At 47.7% G+C, this 14,892-nt stretch overlaps 1 protein-coding gene across 1 annotated transcript in view; it reads right to left on the bottom strand.

The window, feature by feature from the left end:
* The window catches only part of NEURL1 (neuralized E3 ubiquitin protein ligase 1), a 69,895-nt gene that overhangs the window by 54,332 nt on the left and 671 nt on the right, over positions 1-14,892 (bottom strand). The window lies entirely within an intron of this gene.

Raw genomic sequence — 14,892 nt, 5'->3', positions numbered from 1 at the left:
CCAGGGCGACTTGAGCACTGTCGTCATGGATTTGACTCACGGAGCAATGGTCGTTGGTGCCTATGGAGCCCATCATTAGTGTCATTTTGGGAGGAACAAGAGAATTTGTATGGTGCTTTGAGAGTCAATACCACTACCCGGCCAAACTTTCAGCCGGAGACCTAGAACTAACAAGTGATCTGTTCTCACGCTGACATCCCGGTGGGGCTGAAACCCGGGCCCAATCTTCAGCTCACGAGCCTACAAGCCCATCCCTCTGCTGCTGGTCCCCGAAAGTTTCCTCTGGAGGCAAAAGGGGGTCCAATGGCATGGACATTTCCTGGGCTTCCCTTCCCTCCAGGGTATAAAGCCTCCAGTTTGATCATCAAACCCAAAGCCCAAGAAGGAAATCTCCCCCCAATCCTAGGGTGCGGAGCCCCAATTGCACTCTTGACTCCAAGACTCAAAGCTCAACTGCAATCATGAATCCTGGACCCTGATGTGAAAACTCCCCTCTGGGAATGGAATCTTCACCCCAGCACAGAACTCAGACTCCCCCAACAGGTACCTCAATACCAAGCCAGAATCTCACCTACGGAAATGGCACCTTTACCCCCAAATAGAACCTTGGGCTCTGGGAGCTGAACCTGGGCACGAGACAGTACCTTTCAGAGCAAGCCCTGAATCTTGGGGAAACTATCTCAACGGATGATCTAAACTGTTCTTAGATTTTGTTTCTTTAACACAACCTCAACTTGGGGACTAGATGAGGAAACCCAAATTCCCTAGTTTCCTTCACATTCTGCAGTGACTTTGATTAAAATTCATTTCAAATCCTAGCTCTAGAAATCATCTCTCTCTCCCCCTACCACCCCCTCTCCCATGAGAGAACTAGCCTTTCCTCCAGACAACCAGCAACACCCCCCCGCCCCCAGGCAGCAGAAGACAGTAGCCCTGACCCGACTAATGGTCACATCATCTGGGCATCTGCCAGGCTTAAGATAACATCAGGTGCTAAATTTCAGCTCCTGAGCCTGAAGGCAGAAAGACCCCCTGGCTATTTTCCCATGAACAAGACAGAGGGACGCTGAAAAAGATCTCAGAGCTATCCTTAAGACCTGAAGAAATAATTTGTGTTTACCTGACCTCTGACCAGCCAGCTCCCAGCATGACCTCAAACCCCTAACCCATGGCATCTTGTGCTTTCACCCTATATAATCTGTAACCTACAACCATGTAATGTATCATCTACACACCGTCAAGGAGTTTGGGCTTTTGAGCATTAGCTTCCTGTTCTCCTGGATGGCGCCATTCATCAATGAAATAGCCAATACTTCTCCACCGCAAGTCTTGGAGTTCAGTGTCCAGCTCTGCTGGCACAGGTGGACGGACTCTTCCTGGCCTATGACCAAACTAGGGGAACGTCACGCAAGCAGAGCCCCCGTGGCTAGAAGGGCTCCACTTTGATGCAGAAACGTCCACGTGAGTGGCATCCTGTCACTCCCAGCTCATCCCACTACTTCCTTCCTCCCCTTGGCCCCACACCAAGGTGCCGGGCTGGTCCCCTCCACCCCGGAGGGTCTGCCAGCCCTGGCCCAGGAGAGGGTGGCCATTCTTGCCACATCTCTTTGACATGATACTGGAAGTCCTATCCACTTAGGCAAGAAAGATAAATAAAAGGCATTCAAATTAGAAAGGAAGTGGTAAAGTTGTCTGTTTGCAGAGGGCATGATCTTTTACATAGAAAACTTTAGAGACTCTACCAAAAAAAATTAATGGAATTTATAAACAAATTCTGTAAAGTGGCAGGGTTCAAAATCAGCATACAAAAAGTCACTAACAACAATCCAAAAAATTTTAAGAAAACAAATCCATTTACAATAGCATCAAAATAAATACTTAGGGATTTATTTAACCAAGGAGGTAAAAGATCTATACACTGAAAACTAGAAAGCATTGATGAAAGACTCTGAAGAAGACACAAATAAATGGAGAGATATTCTGTGTTCATGGATTAAAAGAATTGATATTGTTAAAAACGTCCATACTACCCAAAACAATGTATAGATTCAATGCAATCCCTATCAAAATTCCAATGGCATTTTTCACAAAAATGGAAAAATCAATCTCAAAATTTGTATGTAACTACAAATGACCCTGAATAGCTAAAGCCATCTTGAGAAAGAAGAACAAAGCTAGAGGTATCATACTTACTGATTTCAAACTATATTTCAAAGTTATAGTAGTAAAGACAGTATGATACTGGTATAAAAACAGAAATACAGACTAATGGAATAGACTAGACAGTGCACATATAGAACAACACATATATGGTCAACTAATTTTCAACAAAGGTGCCAAGAATACACAAAGGGAAAAGAATAGTTTCTTAAATAAATGGTGTTGGGAAACTGCATATCCACATGCAAAGTAATTAAACCAGACCTTTATCTCATACCATATAAAAGAATCAACTCAAAATAAATTAAAGATCTGAACATAAGGCCTGAAACCATAAAACTCCTTAAAGAAAACAGGGGAAAGCTCCTTGACATTGATTTTGGCAATGATTTGTTGGATTTGATACCCAAAGGACAGGCAACAAAAGAAAAAACAAACAAGTGAGACTACATCAAACTAAAAAGTTTCTGCACACCAAAAGAAACAATCAACAAAATTAAAGGCAATCTATGGAATGGGAGAAAATATTTGCAAACCGTACATCTGATAAGGGATTAATATCCAAAATATATAAAAGACTCTTACAAATTAAAAGCAAAAAAATAATAACTCAATTAAAACATGGGCAAAGGACCTGAATAGTCATTTTTCCAAATGAGACATACAAATGGTCAACGGGTGCATGAAAAGGTGCTTAATGTCACTGATGCAAATCAAAACCATAATGAGACATCATCTCACACTTGCTAGGATGTCTATTATCAAAAAGACAGAGATAAATATTGATGCGGATGGGGAGAAAAGGAAACCCTTACACACTGTTGGTAGAAACATAAATTGGAACAACCATTTTGGAAAACAGTATGGAGTTTCCTCAAAAAATCAAAACTAGAACTACTACATTATCCAGCAACCCTACTTCTGGGTATATACCTGAAGGAAATAAAATCACTATCTTGAAGAGATACCTGTACATCCATGTTCACCGCAACATTATTCACAAGAACTGCGATACTGAAACAACCTAAGTGTCTGTTGACAGATGAATAAAGAAAATGTGGTGTATATACAATGGAATATTACTTGGCCATAAAAAGAAGGAAATCTTGCCATTTGTAACAACATGGATAAACCTGAAGGGTATTATACTAGTTGAAGGGAAACAGAAAAAAAACAAAGACAAACACTGTATAGTACCACTTACATGTGAAATCTTTAAAAAAAAAAAAAAAAGAGGCAGAACTCAGAAACAGAGTAGAATCATGGTGCAGAGGGCTGGGAGGCAAGGAAAATGGACAGACGTTGAGCAAAGTGTATAAACTTTCAGTTAAGCTCTGAAGGTCTCATGTACAGCACTGTGATTATGGTTAACACCACTGTATTGTATACTTGAAATCTCCTAAGAGAGTAGATCTTAAGCATTTTCACAAAAAAAGAAAAAGGAAAAAAAAAAGAAAGAAAAAGGAACTATGTGAGGTGATACATATGTTAATTTGATTGTGGGGATCATTTCACAATGTACTGAATGTAAGTATATCAAATCATCACATAGTACACTTCAAAGATATATTACAATTTTGTCAAAGCCCAGGGGACAACCAGCTTGCTCTCTCTTCTCTCTTCCCCTTCCCTGCCTGCTGCCTTATTTCTCAGCCCACTTTTCCGCATTCTGTTTTACCAGACGGCCATCCATCTAGTTCCTCCTGCCTTCTCCCTTGACAGTTTAATAATTTAACATGTACTGAGCCCCAGGGTGAGGGTCTGGGGCTTTGATCTCAACTCTGGGAAAACCAGAGCAGCCTTGGCCTGTGCCATCTGATTTATGGCCATCTTTTGTGGTTTGTGTGTGTGGGACCTGGCCCCATAGGGAGTGGGGAGCCACCTGGGAGAGCCTGGCGAGGGCGGGACTGAAGGCCCCTGGCTCTGGGAACAGCAGGTGTCAGGTGCACATCACACCGCAGGTACCAGCGCCCTGCTTCTGCCCACAAGGAGCCACCAATGAAAAGCAGAGGGGACATTAATTATTGATGGTGGGGGCAGGGACGGAGCCAAGAGCTCTGGGCCAGCCCTCACCTCCTCACCTGTCTCTCCTCCTGACTCTAATACCCACAGCCTTGGGTGGGACATAGCTCTTGAGGGAACGCACACACCCCTGACCTCCCAAGAGGCTCACCCTCCCAGCGTCTGCAAGCCCCTCCATGCTGAGTCACCTGGGGCCTCTGGGACCGCTGCCTTGGAGGCAGCATTTTCTAAAGGCTCTCCCAAATCCAGCTGCAGGCCTCCCTGCTCCCTGGCAGGGTTCACACCTCTCTCCTCCCCTGGAGGACTGCTGCCGCCTCCTGCCTGGCCCCTCCCTGTGGCTTTCTTGCCCCAGAGATTTCTAAGACATCTAAGTGATCTCGTTACTCTTTTGTTTAAAGCACTTCAATAGGTCCCCTTGGGACAGTACATAGCACAGTTGGGGCAAGTATCATATTCGAACCTGTGTGTGTCCTAGAGTAAACTTCTGCCAGCTCCTGAGAGCATCATTCCGCCAAGCCAGAGCCTTGAGACCTTACAAATCCCCTGGTCCAATCCAGCTGTATCATCTTGCGCAAGTCACTTCCCCTCCTTGGGGCTGAGAACCCCAACCTGGGTCGAGAAAGAAGGGAGGACAAAACAATCACTCACACACCAGGCCGCCTGCCAGTCCTCTCCCCTCAGGAAGAATGCGTGCAAAGGAGCATTTGCTGGGAAGATCACGGAAAGCAAAGGAAAAGAGAGCAGACTCAGAGGAGAAGGGCACCGGGACACTTCTGTCAATGAGGACTGATGCCTGGGCTGGACGAGGCTGGGCTATGTGCACTTCAAGGGCAGAGGCGATGCCCAGCACCCCGCCCCCGCTCTCCACGCCCAGCACCATGCCCAGCACAGAGGGGGCACCGACGCATGAGATGAGTCAGCTGGAACATCCGAGCAGCTTCACTCTGATCAGGACCAAGCGCCTCCTCGCCACGCTCTCGGGGCCTCCTGGACACCCCCACTGGATACACATACTCTAGACTGGCCTGTTCCCTGGAGAAGATCAGCCTTTCAGCAGATGCCAAGCAGAGGCTGGGGCAGCCAAGCGGAAAATATGAAGGTGAAAGCCAGCAGCATGTGGAACTGCCACCATCCTAATCATGTGGCAGCACCTTCCCCTGGCAATGTGCTCCCTTTTCTGTCCCCACCCCAACCTCTGGAGCAGCCAGAACGGTATTCTGGGGACAACAGAAGCAAAGACGGTCACCCAGTAAGCCAGCAGACATACTTTCCTCACCCCACTTCATCTCAGGAAGGGGCCTCTCTCTTCCTGCTGCCCGGCCCTACACAGACAGCCTTTGTGACCAGCAGCTTCTTCCATGCACAGAGAGGCAAGGGAGCAGCCTTGTTCCTTGCCCTGAAGGGCTGGGATGACACTGGCCTGACCGCAGCCCCTCATACTTAGCAGCAGGGGTGAGCCAGCCTTAAGCCCTGCCCTCAGGCAGAGGGGCTTGCGCTAGCCCCTTACCAGGAACCCCCTCCACCAGCGCCCTCCCCGCCCAGCTCAGTGCTCTCACTTGGGGGTGGTATTGCCCCCTCTGGGTGCTTTAAGAAATACGGTAGAACTATTTTTTGTAAATACCACAGTGACATTTAAGATGGCCGGTGGCATTTAAAAGGCAGGGCTAAGGATGCTAAATGAATAGTTTCACGCCCAGCGTGCCAGGGGCACCCCCTCTAGGAACACAGAGCCGACCCCTGCTCACGTTCAATTCACTTCTCTAAAAAACCCTTCCCAGACCCTCAAGACCAAATCAAGTTCTCCCCTTATAGGGGTCCCTAGTCTTCTCTTTCATACCCCTTATCCAAATGCAACTGCTTGAGTGAGTAAATAAAGAAAGAGTTGAGTTGGGCAGTTAAAGTAGTAGGTCCTCCACTCTTAAGAAGGGGAGCCTAACTCTCCACCCCTTAAGTGAAGACTGCGCATCAGGACTTTCTTCCAAAGAGTGCACCATGGAAAAGGGAGAAAAGTGTAACTTTAACTTTACAATGGAGAAACCTAACAAGGACCACCTCGGCCACATGTTCAAGGACAACATCGCATTGACAGCATGCACTGTTAATATGATGCGGAGAAAATGGCACTTCGCCTCTACGGTCTTTCTCTTCAAAACCTATAACCACATCTAACCATGAGAAGAGCATCACACAAACCTCAACAGAGAGACAGTCTACAAAATGCCTAACCAGAAATCCTCAAAACTGTCAAGGCCATCAAAAACAAGAGAAGTGTGAGAAATTGTCACTACCAAGAGGACTCTAAGAAAACAAGACAACCTAATATATAAGGTGGTGACTAAAAATATAATGCAATATTCTGGATGGGATCCTGGTACACAAAAAGAACATTAGGGAAAACTGAGGAAATCCAAATAAAGTATGGACGTCAGTTAATAACATTTCGATATTAATTGTCACAAATATTCCATAGTAATGTAAGATGTTAATAATCGGGGAAACTGGGTAGGGGGTATATGGAAACTCTCGATGCTAGTTTGCAATAACTCTGTAAATCTAAAACTGTTTCAAAATAAAAATATTGTTTTCAGAAAGAGAGAGAAAGAGAGAGCGCGCACGCGCGCTCAAGCTCCAAAATCAGGCAGATCTTGACTAGAACCCCAGTTTTGTCACGTCAGCCATGGATCCTCAGTGTACCCATGCATTAATGGGGTTAATAATTGTACTGACTTCACACAGTTGTTTTAAAGATTAAATGAAGTAATAGCACAGGCTCTGGCACACAGCACGTTAGCAATGGTTGTCACATTCTGAGTCATTTTTGTTCATGGCAATGCTGTTCCCATCTGCCTCCTGCACTGGAGGGGAGGCCTGTGGCAGTGAGCGCCTCCTGCTCTGTGCCCCGCTGCCTCCGCGAGCCCTGGAGAACACCTGGCCCATTGCCGATGCTTAGCATTGGGTTGGGGTTGGCCAAAAACTCTGTTTAGTTTTTTTTCCTTTTTCATTTTCACAGACAACTTGATTGATTGGGATATTTTAAGTATGGCTATCTCCTGCATGGTGTAACACTGACTGTTCCCATTGAATGTCTCGATTTGATCGCTATCAACTTCCCATTGGTCTACCCCACTAACCCTGGAGCATCATCCAGGGAGAAATCTCCAGCAGGAATCTTTGCAAACCACTTTTGATACATTTAATCAGTCACAGCACCTTCTCCATACACTGCACAAATCTTTTTCTGAGTTTCAGTGGTTTTCACCTTTTTTGAAATGGTAAAGCGTAGTATGTCGAAAATGTTGCCTATTTTCTTCCATCTTCAATATCAAAATGGCTACACAAAGATTCACCAATTTTGATAAGCTTTTTTTTAAGGATATGCTGATCTGGCAGCTGTTGCAATACAAACTAACAAAATTGTTTCAAATGAAGTTAAAGACAACTAAGCTCTACTAGAGCCGCCTTCCAGAAACAAACAAATGAACTTTTTGGCCAACCCAATGTGTGTTTGTTAAACAACAGACTGAGCCCTCTCCATCACAGCGTCCCTGGGAACCCAACCTCACTCAGGGAGAACTTCAATGAGGAGCCCAGCGCAGAGCCCTGCCTACCCCCAGAACTGCAGCTAGCGCAGAAAGCCAAAGCCTCCCACCTGCCTCCCAGAGACTCCATCTATTCCCTCCTCCTCCTCTCCTAGCCCCACCCCCCACAGGCATCAGCACCTGCTCATTTCCCGAAGCCGCAGGATCCGGGTAATGACCTCTGATAAGCATCTTTTAATACACCCTGTAGCTGGATCTGTCACCCATTGCTCTAGTCTCCCCCTCACATCCTGTTCCCATCTCCTCCCACCTCCCCCAACTTCTTGGGCTGGTCCATTAGTGCTTCTGGTCTCACCAGGCAGTCCCTGAGGGCCTCTGGACTCAGACTTACTGGATAATGGCCAACAGACAGCCCAGGCCATTCCACAAGCCTGACGCTCCTCATAAGCCTGAGCTCTCAGGGGCCTGGCCTGGCTCTGCCTGCGCCACCGAGCCTGACTGCTGGCCAGTCAACAACTCTCCATCCCTGCAGGCAGGTTTCCCAGGTGTTACCAAGGAGACCACTTGCATCCTGCTCCGGGTTGCCAAAGCAACCGGTTTCAGTGGGAAGCAGCCCCTCATCCTCTAGCTCCTGGGTGTGCAGGACCAGGAATGAGAGAGTCACAGACCAACAGGAAATAGGCCCAGGCAACTGGCACACAAAGCGAGGCGTGCCCTGGGCAGCGGCCAGCCCCTGCCTTCCTTCCTCCCCACTCTCCCTCCTGTGTTGCCACTCTTGCTCATCCTGCTTCCATCTTGAGCTCTGTGATTTAGAGCCAATGCTTGGGCCTCAGTATGCACATCTTGGAAGTGGGCACATACCACCCCAGAGGGCCAGGGAAAAGAGGGCCTCCATATGCAGAAATTGCCCCCAAGAATAATTTTTTTTCCTTCATTGGCTTTTGTGTCCTGGCTGGAAATCTCAGTTCTGCCATTTCCTAGTTCAGGGTTTCTGGATAAAATTCTTAACACCCATTAGTAGTCTCAGTTTCTCACCTATAAAATGGGAATAATAATACCTACCTCTCCCTTATTGGGAGATCAAATGAATTAACCTACATGAATGTACTTAGCATAGAGTCTAGGATCAGGGTTTGCACTCCAAGGTTGGAAGGCTTCCAGATTCACGCGTGGGAATCCCAGATGAGGGTGTCTGCTTGGCTGCCCCACCCAACCCTTCCAGCCCGGCCTAAGGCAGGAGCCCTGCAGTTTCCATTATCCGCCCAGCAGCTCAAGATCTTCGTTCCCCCTTCCCCTCGGGCTGTATTCTGCTGTCAAGATCTTCATTCCCCCTTCCCCTCGGGCTGTATTCTGCTGCCTCCGCTGATGCTATTTAAATGAAATCACTATACTCTGCTCAAAAGCCGTCCATGGCTCCCACTGACTACGTGATAAAGTCTAACCTATTCATCCTGACATCCGAGGCCTGGCCCCAGCCTACCTTCAGACACTGATGTGTTCATCTCCCCACCCGGGACCCACACCCCCAGCAGTGGGGGCTGCTCCCGGTCCTTGGGCACACCTTGCATTGTCCTGTCCCCGTGCTGCTGTCCTACCGTGGGTGAGATGTCTTTGCAGCTCCATTCCAAATCTTCCCCACCCCACTCCAGTGTCCCCTCCTCTGAGATACCTGAGCTCACCCTCTCCAAGAGTGACAGCGTGCGGGTTAGTTCAGAGGTTTCATGGCCTTGACCGTTCTCTGACCTTGGGGTATATCTGAATGACCTGGGGATCTTGTTAAACATGCAGGTTTGAGGGCCCATCCCCCAAACAGTCTGAGACAGTGGGTCTGGCCTGGGGGCTAGGGACCTGCATTTTAGATGAGCCTCCAGCTGATGCTGATTTTGATACAGGCAATAGAAAAACCTCACTTTGAGAAACACTGGCCCAAAGAAACAGAAAGTTCCCTCGAGAGTGTCTCATAACTGGCTGACAAGCGTACAGGCTAAAGGTCCTGCAGGGAGGTATGAGGGGCAGGGGCTGGGAAGAAGCATCCGAAACTCCACGGTACTCCCTCTCCTTGCTCTGGGGACCTGTCCAGAGAACAGGAGACAAGTTTCTTTCCCACAATGCTCCCTAGTTGTTTGCCCACAATGGAAGACAGAACTCACGAAGACTGAATTCTACAGGGGCAGGCCAGTATATAGGGTGGGGCAAAAGCAGGTTTACAGCTGTGAGTATGTGAAACAGAGTTTATTCTTGTATTATTACTTATTAATTATTGTATTATTTTCCATCCGAACAGCATACACTTTTGCCCCACCCTGTACTGGTCACAATGTGAACTCTAAAGCCAGAGAGTCCTGGGTTTAAATCCCAGCTCCAACAGTTACTGTGTAGCCTAGGCTAAGTTACTTAACCTCTCTGAGCCCCTTTTTCCCCATCTATAAAATACTGACAACGATACCTCCCCCCGTAGGCTGTCAGAAGGACAGTAATGCACATAATCTACATGTATGTACCTGGCACACAGCAACTGTCCAATATACAGTAGCTATAAATATTACTGTTATGATTAACAATACAGGATTCAAAGGTCAGAATGAACTTAAAACCAAGGTGTGCAGAACAGATGCTCAGGGTTCAACATGAGGGCTGCCTCAGCCCAGCCTCTGTGAAGCCTGGGGCGGCAGGAGGCCTCCAGCCCCCTCTCCCAGGCCTGTCTGCAGCATCGCTGGGGGTGGAAAGCTGGATGAGCTCACCTAACCTGTCAGTGGCATGACAACCAAGGAAGGAGCCCAGACGAGGGCTGTGGAAATTCCTCCGGGGTGGCCAAAGAACGGAGGCCTTGAATATCTGATTATAGCAATCTCGGCCATAACCTTGAAGGCTGTGTGCAGGGGAGGAGCATGATGAAAGGGATACTTCAGGCAGATCACTCTGGCCGCATCCGAGGAGGAACTGAAAGGCCAGCTATTGCAATAATTGGGATGAGGACGCAGATTAGGGAAGTAGCAGTGAGAATGTGAAGGCTGGAACACGGCTAGGACCTTGTCCTGAGAGCATACACCCGGACCCCCACCCTCAGAGAGCAATGAGGAAGTTCGGGGGCTGCAGACAAGTTCATGTGGCTCACCCTGGCCCACCTTGAAGAACCACGGCTCCTCGGCCAGCCGACCTTTGAGGCTCTCCCTCTGCCAGCCGGGAGCTCCGGTCAGCATGTAAAAGAGACTCTGGAACAACAGGTGCTTGCCCTGGTCCGGTAACTCAGTTGGTTGGAGCATTGTCGCCTACCCCAAAAGGTTGGAGGGTCGATAACCAGTCAGGGCACATACCTAGGTTGCAGGTTTACCCCTGGTCAATGCACATATGGGAGGCAACCAACGAATGTTTCTCTCTCACACATAGGTGTTTCTCTTTCTCTGCCTCCCCTCCTCTCTCTCTAAAATCAACAAAACATATCCTCAGGTGAGGATTTAAAAAAATAAAAAGAAAGAAAGAAAGAAAGAAACAACAGGTATCTTGCCGCCGTCACACCCAGCCAAAGCTGGTGGAAGACAATCTCCCTGCGGCTGTTCCGACCAGTCACTCTGAAGAGCTGAAAGGTTCACTCCTAGGTATATACCCTAAAGAACTGAAAACAGGTGTTCAAACAAAAACGTATACACACATCTCCATAGCAGCAAAATTCAACTCCTATATCTATCAACTAAGTTGGTAAACAAAATGTGGCATATCAATACAATGGAACATTATTCAGCCACAAAAAGAAAAGGTACATGTTAAAACATAGATGAACCTTGAAAACATTATGCTTAAGTGAAAGAAGCCAGACACAAAAGGACAAATATAGTATGATTCCATTTATATGAAATGTCCAGAATTGGCAAATCCATAGAGACAGAAGGTGGTTGCCAGGGATACAGGGGAGGGGAGAAAGGGGAGGGACTGCTTAGTGAGTACAGGCTTTCCTTGTGGGGCGAGGAGAATGTTCTGGAACTGGACAGAAGTGGTGGTAGCTCAACCCTGTGAATGTACTAAATGCCATTGAATTGTACACTTGAAAAAGTGCAAATGGTGAGTATTACGTTATATGAATTTTACCACAATAAAAGAAAAAGAGAGGAGGTGGCCCGTCCAGTCCCCATCTGTGGGTGACCCCTGGGGCTGAGGAGCCCTCCCCAAAGGTTTTCTAGTTACCATCCCCCCAACACTTAGCACCAAGAAGGCAGGCACTTGGAAAGAGCTGGGGAAGGAGAAAGATCTTTATTCTCTGGATTTCTCTCCGTGAAGCATGAACCCCCTGCCCAGTCGCCCTATGCCCACCGCTGAGAATACACACAACACTTACTCATCCCCACCTCCAAGCCCTTGTTGTACGCCCCTTGCCTTGCACTCCTCCGCACACCCTAGGGCTCCCGCCGCACCCCTTTGCCATCTACCCAACTTCTGCAGGTCCCTCCACATCCAGCTCAAATCCTTCCCTGGTCCCCCATTTCTGGCCTCTGCTCACATACATCTGAGAGTTCAACTGTCCAACCCAGCATTTGAACGCATTCTCTCCCTCAGCCCTGCCCTTGCAAGTGGATCTTCAGCCTGTGAATGCACAGGGATGTCAGGAGTCCTCATCTCTGAGCCAAGCGGAGAGCGGCATTGCGTGACTGTCTCAGTCCTAAGCCCCGTGCTACACCTTAGACCTCTCCCCTGGGCACGCCTAGGCCCACACTGCTCAGTCCCCCGGTGGGAACTGCCAGCAGTGGAGTGAGGTCAGTGCGTCTTCAAGAAGAAGACCAGAGCCTTCCCACCAAAAGGTAATGGACGAGCCTTGTTTCACGTCAGCTTGACAGGCAGACTAATCTTGGATCTCCAATGAGTCCCGGGGTCCCCGCTACACCAAGCCCCCTCCAACTGTTTCTACTAAAATGGTGAGAAATCAATAGAGATTGCAATTATAGGGAAGGAAAAAAAATCAAGAGTTCCCTGCCCCTAGCAAATTTCTGGATGGACAGTGCTAAGAATCAGAGCTGAATTCTGGGTGAATATAAAAAGAATCCCAGCAGAACTCTGGGTGGACAGTCTTAGAATCACAACCAGTAAAGGGGGAATGGAATTCTGGACGGCCACTGACATGACAGAGAAGAAGCCTAAATCAATGCTGATACAGTTAGAAGAGAATTTGGAGTGAACACTAAAACAATCGCAGGATGCAGCTGATGGCTCCGGTAGGATGAGAAGAAGTCAGGCTGAGATGGAGGATCAGGAGGCACTGGATGAAGGACAGAGGGGCAAACTCTAATTCTTCATCTCAGGCTTAAAAGAAGCAGAATCAAAATTCTCATGACCACCCCCAGCAGGCGTGTGGGCGGGGGAAGGAGGGAGTGGATTCTGGTCGATCAAGCCTGGAGGGAGATGGGCAGGGAGGGGGAGACTTCTGGGAGAGAATTTCTCCACCATTTACTCGCGTGGAAGAACTGATCCCTGCAAGCCAGCGAGGCAGCAGGAGGGGCGCGTCCCAAGCCAGATACATGGGCAGTCAGACAGAGGAGTAAGATAGAGAGGGATCTGGGAAGTGAAAGAGCCTCAGACACTTGCCTGCCCACTCCCTCCCTTGCCAAAGACCCCAGCCACAGAGAGCTCACATCCTCATAGTCCCAAACTTTACATAAACAGAGGTGCAATTATCAAGGCTTTCTCTGGGCTTCCTGGGAGTCAAGGATGGATTAGGACATTTGGGGGGCATTTTGCGAGCATTAAAGCACCACGTCAACTCCCTGGCCCCCAGCTAAGCCCTGCCCCTGAAGGACTCAGCCTGGCTTTGCCACCTTCTCTTGACTGACCCACTGAGTAACTGGGCCAACCACCAATCTCGTCCCTAATTCTTCCCACTTGTCACTGAACTGGACGATGTCCACAGCTTCCTCCATTGTCAGGAATCTGTTTCCAATGCTCATGCTAAAACTTAGAGCTTATTTCTGAGTATAAAAAAATAATACTTGATTATTTCAGAAATGAGCAAAATATTAAAAAGAAAAGAAAAAATCTTATATGATCCCATTACCTAGGGGAAATAATTGTTGGCCTTTTGGAAACTTTCCATGGTTGATTTTTTTGTTGTTGGCATTCATATCTCTTTTTTTAAGCAAAATTGGGATCTTACAGTCTATAAAACTTTGTATCCTGCTTTTTCAACTGTCATGCTACTGTGAGCATTTTCTTAAGTTATCAGATATTCTTCAAAAATACAATTTTAAAGATTGCGAAATACTCCACCAAGAAGATATACCATAGGCCTGTTAGGTTGTCTTCTTACTATAAATAACACTGCCATGTGCCTAGCCTAGCCTAGTGCATACGCGTCTGCCTGCATCTCCACTTCCTTAGGATCAGTTCCTCTAGGTGGAATCACAAGGCCGATGAACATGATGTTTTAAAAGGCCATCACATGTACCACCGTATCAATTTCCAGAAAGACACAACAAACCCATTGGCTTTTCCTGAGCTAAGTGACAGCTGAAGTTCTGAAAGGGTTGAAGTACGAATGCAGGACAATGGTCCTGCCTTTCCTCCTCTCCTCCAGTCCTGAAGGTTAACTGTCCAGCAAAAGAGAGGACAGAATTCCAAGTTAGAAGACAGGGACCTAGAGCCTAACTCTGCCTCTCCCTGGCTTTGGGAACCTGAAAGAAGTGTCGGTTCTCTTCAACTGTAAAATGGGTCTGACTGGCACTGCTGACCCCAAAAAGCAGTTTCCTCACTTACGTAAAAGTTACTTGCAAACGTCAATGCTTTATGTCAAAGGACATCACTATTATCCTTCTCATATCCTGGGGGCTGAAGAAGTGGATTGTTCTTTCTAAAAGCCCAAGGGCTTCCCTTCCTGACTCTTAGTCATCAGCACAAACAGAACAAGTGCTGGCTAGTTCTGAGGGTGATAGGAAAGCTGCTTCCTGCAGGGAACCTGTAAGGTCTGAGGGCCTGTGAGGACCTAAAGGTCAGAGACAGCACTGGAAGCTATAGGACAGAGAACTGGGCCTAGAGCCTCCCTGAGAGTGCTGGGTGGGTCAGGGACTCCGAGGGCAGAGACTTCCCTAGTGAACGTTCCTGTTTCAGGGTTCCCAGCCCCTCTTTCCTAGGGTTCCACCTGAACATCTGGCCTTTGGAGGAACCACAAACGAAGCTGATTCAGCGGATGCAA

The sequence above is a fragment of the Pteronotus mesoamericanus genome, unplaced genomic scaffold (genome assembly GCF_021234165.1).
Source record: "Pteronotus mesoamericanus isolate MK-2021 breed Mesoamerican mustached bat unplaced genomic scaffold, CSHL_Meso_final contig_657, whole genome shotgun sequence".
In the NCBI taxonomy this organism is placed as follows: domain Eukaryota; kingdom Metazoa; phylum Chordata; class Mammalia; order Chiroptera; family Mormoopidae; genus Pteronotus; species Pteronotus mesoamericanus.
This window is presented reverse-complemented; position numbering and strand designations above follow the sequence as displayed.